Raw genomic sequence first — 12,601 nt, 5'->3', positions numbered from 1 at the left:
AGCATACTACAGGCCCTAGAAGAGTAAGCATACTACAGGCCCTAGAAGAGTAAGTATACTACAGGCCCTAGAAGAGGGAACACACTACAGGCCCAGGAAGGAGGGAGATACTACATAAGAGACTAGAAATACTACAGGCATGAGATGAGAGAATAACATGTGCAAGTAAAATAAAAAAAAGCATTGAAGGAAGAGAATTTAACATACTTGGAAGAGAGAGAATATTACAAAACTAAGACCCAAGAAGAGAGATAACAACAGTGCAGAAAAAGTTTAACACAGAGAGAAGTGTACAACACCTGCCCGAGGTGAGGGATACAACACCTGGTCGAAAAAAGAGGGGGTTACAACTCCAGGCTGAGAAGGGAGTAGAGAACAATACTCTCGAGTACATAGAAGGGTACACCACCTACCAAAGTTGAGAGAAGGGGCATGCCCATGAAGACAATTACACTGTCACCGAATATAACATGCCTGAGTACAATTCTAACATGGACAAGAAGAAAGTACAAAATACACCGAATATAACATGCCTGAGTACAATTCTAACATGGACAAGAAGAAAGTACAAAATATGACCTAATACAGAGGAGAGTCGAGCATATGGCCTGGAGAGAAGTGAGTACAACAACTACTCAAGAAGATAGTATATCTAGCGCCCGAGAAGACAGTAACACCATAACATGTGAGTGGAGAGAAAGAGGGAGTATATTTACTGGCCATAGCACAGGCCCCATACTTTGCCTGAACTCTTTTCCTTACACATCGGCTCGAGAATAAAACACATCGGCTCGAGAATAAAACAAGCCCAAGTTTTAAGGGACAAAATACAGAACTCAGTTCAACTAAGTGGAGAACGTTCTCACATGCTTAGTAAAAAACATCTGCTCTTACAGTGCATATGTACCAACGAGGATAGTGAAGTGTTACAAATATTTGAGTATTATTGATAATGCTTTCAATGCAGCATTTTCTCCGCCATATGTGTGCATTTTCTCTGCCATATGTGTGTTTATGTGCTTGGAGAAAAACGAATATGCTAAATGTAGGTTTATTATACGTAAATATTTTCTACTTTAACTAGAAATTTATTGTTTCTGCTTATGTATCTTTATATTCCGTTCATCCAGTGAAATGTCCTTCCCGTCATATACTGTATTCTTATATTTTCTGGTTTCGCTTTGCTTCAAGTTTTGTTAGCTTCCATCCTTCTATTTTACCTGGAATGTTAAACGAAGTGTTAGATGTGCTACAAGAAGAATGTATTAAAAACGGTAAAATATATTTCTGAATAATTTTATACTGAAAAGTTCTGTATTTTTAAGCCTTTATCCTTAATTTAAAAACCATTCAAGAATACTAAATACTTGAAGCAAGTGCAAAATGGAAGAGTCATTGATGCAAAATGGAAGACTCATTGAACTTTTCAAACTAATGCAACTTAATCATATGAGACCAAAGCAATTTTAAACCCTTTGTATAATGTAATAAATCATTGAACCTGCCCTCTTATATCATTAACATGAAAAGTTTGAAAATTTTAAACTAGTCCTTTCCTATCAGAAGTAAAGTTAATTTTGAAAATTAAACAGTAACCTTAGAGAATTGAACAAATGATTTAGACCATTTTAGTAACACTAAATCCAGTGGAAAAAAGATTAAAATGACCACTAAACTTACCCCAAAGAAAATTCTGTGTGAGTTCAGGTATCTAGTTTTTCTTCACCAATCGACGTGTGATTCGTTGAGAACAGGTTTTCATCAGATCATATATTAAGTTCATGAACTAAGAGCTCCCAAAACATAGCCTCTGCCATGTACTGCATCCCTGGAAATAACAACCAAAGGTTTCACAAAACAGAATAGCTTGTTCCTACATATGTGACCGTAATAGTAGTGTTTTTGCTACAATTATTGTATCAAAATGGGTCTTTAACTTTAGAGAAGTTATACAAGGTTAAAGCAGTTTCCATAAATTCTATAACAAAGGTATACGTCAATATAGATATTAAAAAACTATGATTTGAAGTATGCAAAATTAAGGTTATCACTTTCAAAAAAATTACAAATTAAAAAAAAATTGCAATATAAACTTGAGTTTCTTTACCTAAAGAAATTCTTGCCAAAAGTTTGCTTCGATGATATTTCTATCCCAGTAGTAATTTAGCATTTTAAACAGTGACTACTATTAAATTTTGTTACCTTTCACTTCACAAACTCTTTCATTATATGTTGCATGCTGTCAACATGCAATATATACAGGCAATTCGAGTTTAACCTAACAGTAGTAACAAAAAAGCTGAGATTCTTAACCAAGATGATTATTACTGGCTTTGTTACCTGTTTGGTGAAACCCTGAATTTCAATATAGAGAACTTAGTTAAAATTGATTTGGAAAATTAAACAAAACTTCTGTATCATAAAAATTAAACCAAATTTTGAAAATTTAACACTGAACCTCTGTATCATTGAAAAAATTTTGAAAATTAAACATTGAACCTCTCGCGAATCATTGAAGAAAACTAACTGAAAATTAAACTTCTGTATTATTGAAATAAAACTTTAAAATTAAACATTTAACCTCACCTATACCATGGAATTAAAACTAATTTTGAAAATTAAACATTGAACCTCTTGTAGTGTTTAAAAAATTTAGACAATTTGAATTAAGACTAAAAGCCAGGCAAAAAAAATATAAATGACCCCTGAACTTGCCTTAAAGAAAATGCTGTGTTGATGCACTGTTTTCCTTCACCAATCAACGTGGGCTTCGTTGAGAACACGTTTTCATCAGTTCATATATTATGAGTTCATGTATTAAGAGTTTCCAAACATCTTCTGCCATACACTGCTTGCCTGGAAATAATAACCAAAGACTACTAAAATAGAATGGTTTGTTCCTATAGCCGTGACCGTAATTATTGTCGACATTTAATATAATTTTTGAATAAAAAAAAAAAAAAAAAAAAGGTCTTACTAAAATTTAACATTGTAAAAGCAAAAGACAATGAATTTGTACACGGCCACAGCAGGTCTCATAAATACAGTAACAAAGAAATGCGCCAATTAGACAAATATATGGAATTGGAAATTTTAGCAAAATTTTAACTACTATCTTGCTTCCAAAATCATAAATGCAGCATAAACTCAAGTTTCCTTACAAAGAAATTCTTGACAAGTTTGCTTGGATGCCACTTCTATGATTATAAATTTAGCATTTTAATCAATGACAAGTGAAGTTAAACTTCATTTCACTAACCCACTTCACATACAATCTTTCATTTGTTACATCTTGCCCGTAGGCGATAGATTCCATAGCTATACCTAAACTCCTATGTACTGACCAAATGATACTTTAGGGTTGCAACAGTTTATTGCAAGTCAATATTCTTTATACCGGCGGTGATTTCAAATGCTTAGTTCAAGAATATACTCGGGGATATTTGATATCTGGATTTCTTAACGAGTTTAGCCTTAATCTACATTGCCTTGAGTTTTATTGATGAATTACGGGCTCATCGGCTTATCTGCTAAGAAAGTTTTAATCTGCATGTTGCAGAGTTAAATATTCGTCCAAAACATGCAAAACATAGGTTTATCCAAATAACATTAAAGCTTAGAAAGCTTTTAATAAAATTTTCGAACTAGGGATATGGACAATTGTTTGCTGTCAACATGCAATATCTATTCGACTTGACACAGGTGTTGCGATCAAAATGCACAGATCATACCTTGCCCTACAAGAAGATTATTATTGGTTTTAATACCCGTTTAGTGAAATTATCCTGAATTTCAAGATCGATAACCACTGAATACTAAGATGCATACGTATTGAAAAATCAACGCATTCATTTTTATCTAGATTGCAATACAATTTTTATGTAACTTTGGTATGAGGTTTGAATCCATGTATACAGTATATGCTCAAATATAACGAAGAATAGACAACAAAAAATACACTTATCTACTGTAGGCAAAAGAAGAGGGATTTTTTTGTTTTTGAATCCTTACGACCACACACAAAACACATTGCACTTCCGAAATAGCTTTTAAAAATAAAGCAGCCTATAGATGTTCAAGGGTTCATTGTTTTATTACCAAATAATGAAAGGAAGGCAATTTTGGGTCATTTAAAGTTGTGACAAGAGCTCGGAACCTTCAACAAATACTTTGTATTAAACGACACATTCGTAGCAACATTCTTATACGATAAATTACTCTGATAAATTGGCTCGTTAACGTGATAACAATTCACGAATAAAAGTTGAACCCTGCCACAGGTGGCTGAACAATATCCAGCTTTAAATGTTTTATTCTTAAATAAAGCATTAAATGCATATCAAGAAAACTATTAAACAAGAACGATCAACATTTATAGATTGATTGGGAATAAAAGCACCACCATCTGGATTTTGTACTACATTGGAATAATAATCACTCTGGGCTGAACTAAAACTAAGTACTTTGGGGTAAGCCAATATTGTAAAATTAAAAAATTTCCATCAAATGCAACTTATTTCTATGATTACATCCTTCCCTACTAAAAAATTTAAATTTTCTAGTTCTCTACTATGAATTTTCAATTAGAATCTTTACTCCTAAAAATGCATATATATTTCTAACCAAGTTATCGCCGAACACCCTTTACCCATGAATAATATACGTAAACATTCTAAAGTATTTGCATGAACGTTTAATCAATGAATTCAAGATCAGTAATAACTCTGAAATATTTCCCAGTGACTATTCCAACTACCAATCCCTAGCCTTCAAATTTTAATATTAGTTTGTCTAATTTTGATATACATTTGCATACGCATCTGTAAATACATACAAATTATCAAGAGTAGGCTAAAGATTGTCAATAGTAATATTGTAGTAGAGCTAGCTTGATCCTCTACCAAAGTTGAACTCAATTACTCGACAGATATTTGCCAAATTCATAGAAACTAAGCCTGGACATACTTTGCTCAATGATTTTGATTCTTGCATTAATCTTATAGACATTGAGTATAGATCACCAACATCCAACTTAACACGAAACCCTACGTAAAATTTCTTGGCAACATTCAAATTATATATACATAAGACCAATAATTTTGCAATGTTGAACTAACCCTTCCTGGAACACTTATACAACCTGCGATTCAACACCTATTAACAACGCGTAAAAAAATAAGAAAAAGTCCTACCTTCTGAGAAAATAAGAAAGCCTTCCAAGTTGATGTTGGGCACAAGCAACTACAGCTACGATGTCCAAGACTACTTCTCTTAGATAAGGCTCTACCACTATTTACCCACTACCAGACGTCTGCGCCAGTCTTCCCAGTGGATGAAGAAATTTGATTCCTGATGGCTGACTGACAATGTCAAGGAGTCTCAATAGCTGTAGTTACGGCACGAAAAGTAACAGGGCGACATCTATTGGAAAAGGGAAAACTTGAAAAAAGAAGTGAAGGAACCGAATAGATATTTAAACAAAAAATTTCAAAGATCCCGTGTTAATAAATATTCTGAAAAACAAGATCTACAAGATAATTCGGAGGTCTATCATAGTTTATTTGCCATCAAGTCCAGAGGAAAAAAAAAATAATATGACCACTAAACTTACCTCAAAGAAAACTGTGGATTCAGTCATTCTATAGTTTTTCTTCACCAATCTACGTGTGATTCGTTGAGAACAGGTTTTCGTCAGATCATATATTAAGTTCATGAATTAAAAGCTCCCAAACAGACACTGCCATGCACTGCATCCCTGGAAATAACAACCAAAGGTTACTAAAATAGAATGGCTTGTTCCTACATCTGTGACCGTTGTTTTTGCTACAATTTTTTTATATAAAAAAGGGTCTTTAAAAATACTTAGCGAATTTTTACAAGGTTAAAGCAGATTCCATAAATTCAAAATCAAATATATACGCCAATTAGACATGTCAAAAAATAAGGACTTTGAAGTTTGCAAAATTTTAACAAAAGGCTATTACTTTCAAAATCATTGAAGTTAAAAAAAAAAAAATATGCAGTATAAAAGCAAGTTTCTTTACCTAAAGAAATTATTGCCAAAACGTTTGCTTGGGTAACACTTCTAATCCAGTAGTAATTCAGACTTGAGCAATGACTTAAATTTTGTTACCTTCCACTTATACTTTCATTATATGTTGCATGTTGCCCGTAGGCCCAAGATTCCACTGGTATGGCTATGCTCAAATATACTGACCAATTGATATTTTATGGTTGCAAAGGTTTGTTGCGAGTTAGTCAATTTTTATACCGAAAGTGATTTCGAAGGCTAGGTTTAAGATTATCCTTGGGGGATATTAGATATTTGGATTTCTAACAGTTTAGCTTTAAACTTAACTGTTTTATTGATGAAATAAGGACTTCTGCTTATCTACTATGAAAGCTTTAATCTGCATGTTGCATTGTGTTAAATAGTCGTAAAATAAAGAAAAGTTTTAATAGATAGGTTTATCCAAATATTGATCAAATCTTTAAGGTTTTATTAACATTTTCGAATCATGAACATCGTTCCACAAGTGTTTGCTGTCAACATGCGATATATACTGGCAGTTCCACTTTAATTTGACAGTAGTTACAATTAAAAAGATCATTCTTAACCTAGACGAAGATTATCCGTTTGGTGAAACTACGCTGAATTTCAATATCGACAACCCATGAATTAAACTAATTTTGAAAATTAAAACAAAACCTCAACTGTATCACTGAAAAAAAAAATGTGAAAATTAAACATTGAACCTCACGTATCATTGATTTTTTTTTTTTTTTTTTTTTTTTGGAAAATTAAACTCTTTTATCATTTAAATAAAACTAAAATTAAACACTTAACCTCACCTGTATCATTGAATTAAAAGTATTTTGAAAATTAAACATTGAACCTCTTTTGGTATTGAAAAAATATTTTAAGACAATTCAAATTAACACTAAAGCCAAGCAAGAAAAAAATATAAATAACCACTGAACTTGCCTTAGAGGAAATGTGTGGATGCACAGTTTTCCTTCACCAATCAATCAATTTGTGCTTCGTTGAGAACAGGTTTTCATCAGTTCATATTCGATTTGTACAAGTATTAAGAGTTCCCAAACATATCTTATGCCATATAATGCTTGCCTGGAAATAAACGAAGATTACTAAAATAGAATGGCTTGTTCTTACAGCTGTGACCGTAATCAGTCTAAATTCAATATAATTCTTGTATTAAAGGTTTTACTAAAATTTAATGTTGAAAGAGCAATAGACTTGAACGAATTTATACACTGGTAAAGCAGGTTTCATAAATACAGTAACAAAGAAATACACGAAATTAGCCATGTCAAAATTAGGGAATTGGAAGTTTTAGCAAAATTTCAACTATAGACCCTTCCAAAATAATAGAAAAAAAAAAAAAAAAAAAAAAAAAAAAAAAAAAAAAAACAGCAGCATAAACTTTAGTTTCTTTACCTAAAGAAATTCTTCACAAAAGTTTGCTTGGGTGCCACCTTCATGACTATAAATTTAGCATTTTAATCAATGACTTAAATGAAGTTAACTTCCATTTCACTACCCCTCTTCACATACAATCTTTCATTATTTGTTCCATCTTGCCCGTAGGCCATAGATTCCACAGCTATAGCTATACTCGAATGTACTGACCAAGTGTTGATATTTTAGGGTTGCAACGGTTTATTGCAAGTCAATAATATTCTTTATACCGGCGTTGATTTCAAATGCTTAGTTCAAGACTATATTAGGGGACATTTGATATCTGGATTTCTTAAGAGTTTAGCTTTAATCTACTTTACCTTAGAGTTTTACTGATGAATTAAGGGCTTATCCGCTTATCTGCTATGAAAGATTTAATCTGCATGTTGCAGTGTTAAATAGTCGTCCAAAACATGCAAAACATAGGTTTATCCAAATAACATTAAAGCTTAGAAAGCTTTTAGTAACATTTTCGAACTAAGGATATGGACAATTGTTTGCTGTCAACATGCAATATCTATTCGACTTGACACAGGTGTTGCGATCAAAATGCATAGATCATACCTTGGCCTACACGAAGATTATTGGTTTTAATACCCGTTTAGGGAAACTATTCTGAATTTCATTATCGAAATTAAATTTCATACGTATTGAAAAATCAACGCATTTATTTTTATCTAGATTGCAATGCAATTTTTCTGTAACTTTGGTATGAGATTTGAATCCATGTAAACAGTTAATGCTCAAATATAACGGAGAATAGACAATAAAAAAATACACCAATCTTCTGTAGGCAAAAAAGGTATTTTTGGTTTTTGAATCCTTACAACCACACAAAACACATCGCACCTCCGAAATAACTTTTTGAAAATAAAGCAGCCTATACATGTTTATGAGTTCATTGCTTTATTACCAAATAATGAAATTAATACAATTTTGGAACATTTAAAGTTGTGACAAGAGCTCTAAACCTCCAACAAATACTTTGTATTAAATTAAATATCAGTAGCAACATGCTTATACGATAGATTACTACAATAGATTAGCTCGTTAACGTGTAAGAAAATTCACGTTTAAAAGTTGAACCCTGGAATAGGTGGCTGAACAATATCCAGCTTTAAATGTTTTATTCTTAAATAAAGCATTAAATGCGCATTAAGAAAACTTAAAACTGAACGATCAACATTCATAGGTTGATAGGGGATATAAATAGCACCATCTGGATTTTGTACTAAATTGGAATAATAATTACTCTGAGCTGAACTAAAACTACCTTGGGGTGAACGAAAAGGCAAAATTCAAAAATTTCCATCAAAAGTCTTCCTCTCATTTCTCTGGTTATATCACTACCTACGAAAAATCAAATTTTTCTAAGTTCTCTACTAATGGATTTTCACTTGGAATTCTTACTCCTAATACTGCATACACATTTATAACCAAGTTATCGCCAAACACCTTTTAAGCATGAGTGATATAAGTAAGCATTCGAAACCGTTGCATGAAAGTTTGATCAACTAATTCAAAATCTTTGAACAATGCTGTGAAATATTTTCCAAGGACTCTTCCAACTATCAATCCATACCCTTTAAATTTTAATATTAGTTTGTCTAATTTCGACTCATTTGAATACGCATCTATAAATACACAGCTTAAATTAACAGGAGTGGGCTAAAGCTTACTGGTAATTTACAATCGAGCTAGCTTGATCCCCTACCAGAGATACACTAAATAACTACACATCTTGGCAAAATTTATAGAAAATAGGCGTGGAAAATATTTGCTCTAGGATTTAAAGTCTGGCATTAATATTTTTAATATGTACCATTAACGAGAGTTGATCACTAACATCAATACACGAAACACTTTCTTCGCATCACATTCAAATAAAGATACTTAAAACCAATAATTTAGCGCAGTTGAACTAACACGCTGCGCTTCAACACCAATCACTAACGAGTAAGAATTGGGAGGAGGTCTTACCTTTTGAAAAGCCGCAAAACTTTGCAAGTTCACCTTGGAACTGCAACTACGATGTTCAGGATTTCTTCTCTTGGATAAGGATCGCCCACTCTTTCCACTACCAGACGTCTGCGCCAGTCTTCCCAGAGGATGAAGAAATTTGATTCCTGATGACTGACTGACAGAAAGTCAAGGACTCTCAAAGCATGTAATGACAATAGCTGTAGTTTATACGTCACGAAAAATAACAGGCGACATCTGTTGGGAAAAGTGAAAACTTGAAAAAAGGACGTGAAGGAACGGAATTGATATTTAAAAAAAAAAAATACACTTTCAAAGATCCCATAATAGTAAATATTCTGAAAAACAAGATCTATAAGATAACTTGAAAGTCTATCATAGTTTACTTTCAATGATGTCAATATATATTTACGTTATGTGTAATAATTCCTGAATTTCAAATAAAAATAAGATTTTTATATTCTAAACTGGTGTTTATTTCTGGTTAAATTGATTCAGAATTTCTTTAAACCCTAAATAAATTCAGGGGTTTAATATCATGAATAACTTTCACTCACAAACGCCTTCATCATAATCGTGATGAAACTCAGAACATTATATTAATATTATTTAATGACTGAAGTCAGTCATTACTCTGCCAGGAAACTAACATGATTTATTTGTGCCATAAAACGGAAAGATATAGTCATTATTTTCCTCGTAAAAATAACTGCATTGTAGCACGTAATCTTTCCCAGGTATTTTCATCATAGCAAAGGCTTCAGTAAACAGATTTATTGTGTTAACATTTACATCCAAACTGGCCTATTTCAGTGAAACAATAAATATTCAGATGAGGAAGTTTTTTATCTAAGTTTTTATTCTCTTGTTACATCAATATTTCTTTGCCTTTGGCCTTACATATCACATTTAAAATGAATTGAGATTCTATATTGCCTCATTATTATTATTATTATTATTATTATTATTATTATTATTATTATTATTATTATTATTATTATTATTACTTGCTAAGTTACAACCCTAGTTGGAAAAGCAGAATACTATAAGGCCAGGGGCCCCAACAGGGAAAATAGCCCAGTGAGGAAAGGAACCAAGGAAAAATTAAATATTTTAAGAACGGCAACAACATTAGAAAAATAATTCCTTTATAAACTATAAGATAAAATAAAACCACAAAATATCAACGATGTCATGAGATCTCGACAGCAGGCGTCAAGCAATAAGATTAAGGCTTTTATTAAAAATCTTTTTCTTGTTTGTCAGAGAAATCAAATTTCAAAAGTCCTAAAAGTAAAAAAAGAAATGTAACAGAACCCCCCCCCCCCCCAAAAAAAAAAGAAACTAAAAAATGTAACGCGATATGTGTGAGAGAAAGGAAAATTTTTCAACCGTTCCCAAATCCAATTATATTCCTGAATGCAATTTTGGTCTCACAAGTTTAGGTGGAGGATTTCCTGAACGTTTTGGAAAAGAGCAAAAGTCTCGTTTGGACTACTTGAAGCGGAGAAATGATTTTTGAGTTCGGTGTCTTATAGACCATAATCCCGTTTTCTTTCTTCAAGATTTATCGAGTCAGCCATCAAGTTTATTTTACTTTTAATTTACTTAGAGGGTTGCTTTTCTGGTGCTATATCGCAGGGGAACTCTACTCTCTACAGGACCCTTCATAATTCATTTTATCGTATATATACATTCCAAGGCATTCAGCATTTCATGCCGCATATTGATCGTTCATTGTCAAATCCATATTATCGAAGCATTTGGAAAACAAGAAAATCTCGTTTCCTCTTGAAAGCCTTAATATCTTCACTCTTTCGGATGTCTATTTTGACTTAAGCGGGGTTTACACGTTCGAAAGGTTGGTCTGTTTGAAATGATGTTCAAACGTGTGAACGGGGTATTTGGTGGTCGAACACGTTCGTCGAACGGCTCGAAGAAAGTCTTGCCTGACTTTTGTGGGCGGGGCTTCAAAAAAGTTAGTTACTCTAGGAAAGCAGAAGAATTTTTTTATATTCACATATAATGAATATGTAAGCATTTCCTCGTATATCACAGATTACCTTTATGATATGCATTAAGGCCTATCATAAAGGCTTCACTGGTAGTTAGAAATGCAAACAGTAGATTAAAACAGAAACTATTTGATTATTACTACGGCATTACCTACTCTAATTCTTTAGACGTGAACCAGCCATTACCAGAGACAGTGTTCTACAGAGTAATTTTCCACTAGTTAGAGAGAGAGAGAGAGAGAGAGAGAGAGAGAGAGAGAGAGAGAGAGAGAGAGAGAGAGAGAGAGAGAGAGAGAAATATTCTACTTATGAGGGTTATAGTTTGAACTCACTCTTGAAAGTTATGTTTGACGAATGACTCACCCTTTGTCGATTGGGAAACTGCAACTGGAGATAAAGAAATGATCTTAGTTCAATTGTCTGACTAAACTCAAAATTGATGGGAGAAACTTGGTAATAAAAATGATAGACAATTTAATAAACCTTTACCATGTGGTTTAGTGTATGTGGGCGCTTATGAGAGATGTATTTTCTTAATCTATTTACTGCGTCCATTGGTGTCAGATATTTGAGTACATAACAATAATTATTGTTTACATCCATATAAGTTATTAGGTTATACCAAAAGAATTTATATGGAATACAAAATCAAATCTGGAGTTTGAATTCATGAACATGATAAATCTCTTGGCCTTATCCAGATACAAATAAACAAAAGGTAAGCAAAACAAAGAGAGAGAGAGAGAGAGAGAGAGAGAGAGAGAGAGAGAGAGAGAGAGAGAGAGAGAGAGGGGGTCTGTATGTATTCTTAATGGGAATGTATAAAAGAAACTATGATGATATAACTAGAAATAACATTGAGTTTTATATAGTCGTAATACGTGCAAACATCTGTTTAAGGCGATTAGTGTTTTATGATGCAAGAGAAGTTAGTTTTATAGAAACCGGAAAGAAAAATGTGGATGCAAATTACCGATATAGAAAACTACTAAGAAAGACCTCTTCGCGTGAACATTGTTTGTGGATAACTTGTTACTCGTTGTTATTGAAGAAAAACTGTATTAATTTGTCCAAAGAGTTTGAAAGACCTGGAAATAGTATAAAGGAAAACATTGATTTAAGTAAT

At 32.6% G+C, this 12,601-nt stretch overlaps 1 long non-coding RNA gene across 8 annotated transcripts in view; it reads right to left on the bottom strand.

The window, feature by feature from the left end:
- The window catches only part of LOC137648862 (uncharacterized), a 92,638-nt gene extending 82,962 nt beyond the window's left edge, over nt 1-9,676 (bottom strand). For 2 of the 8 annotated variants that reach the window (XR_011045731.1, XR_011045729.1), the window contains exons 1-5: nt 9,461-9,676; nt 6,986-7,129; nt 5,612-5,755; nt 5,193-5,421; nt 2,716-2,856 (exon numbers count right to left, since the gene is read on the bottom strand). This is a non-coding gene — a long non-coding RNA (uncharacterized lncRNA). The remainder of the gene's footprint in view (nt 1-2,715; nt 2,857-5,192; nt 5,422-5,611; nt 5,756-6,985; nt 7,130-9,460) is intronic. The other 6 variants (XR_011045727.1, XR_011045730.1, XR_011045732.1 and 3 more) reach the window with 5 other exon arrangements.
- Nucleotides 9,677-12,601: the final 2,925 nt, after the last annotated feature.

The sequence above is a fragment of the Palaemon carinicauda genome, chromosome 10 (genome assembly GCF_036898095.1).
Source record: "Palaemon carinicauda isolate YSFRI2023 chromosome 10, ASM3689809v2, whole genome shotgun sequence".
NCBI lineage: Eukaryota > Metazoa > Arthropoda > Malacostraca > Decapoda > Palaemonidae > Palaemon > Palaemon carinicauda.
The sequence above is the reverse complement of the archived record's forward strand: the minus strand, read 5'-3'. Positions and strand labels throughout refer to the sequence as shown.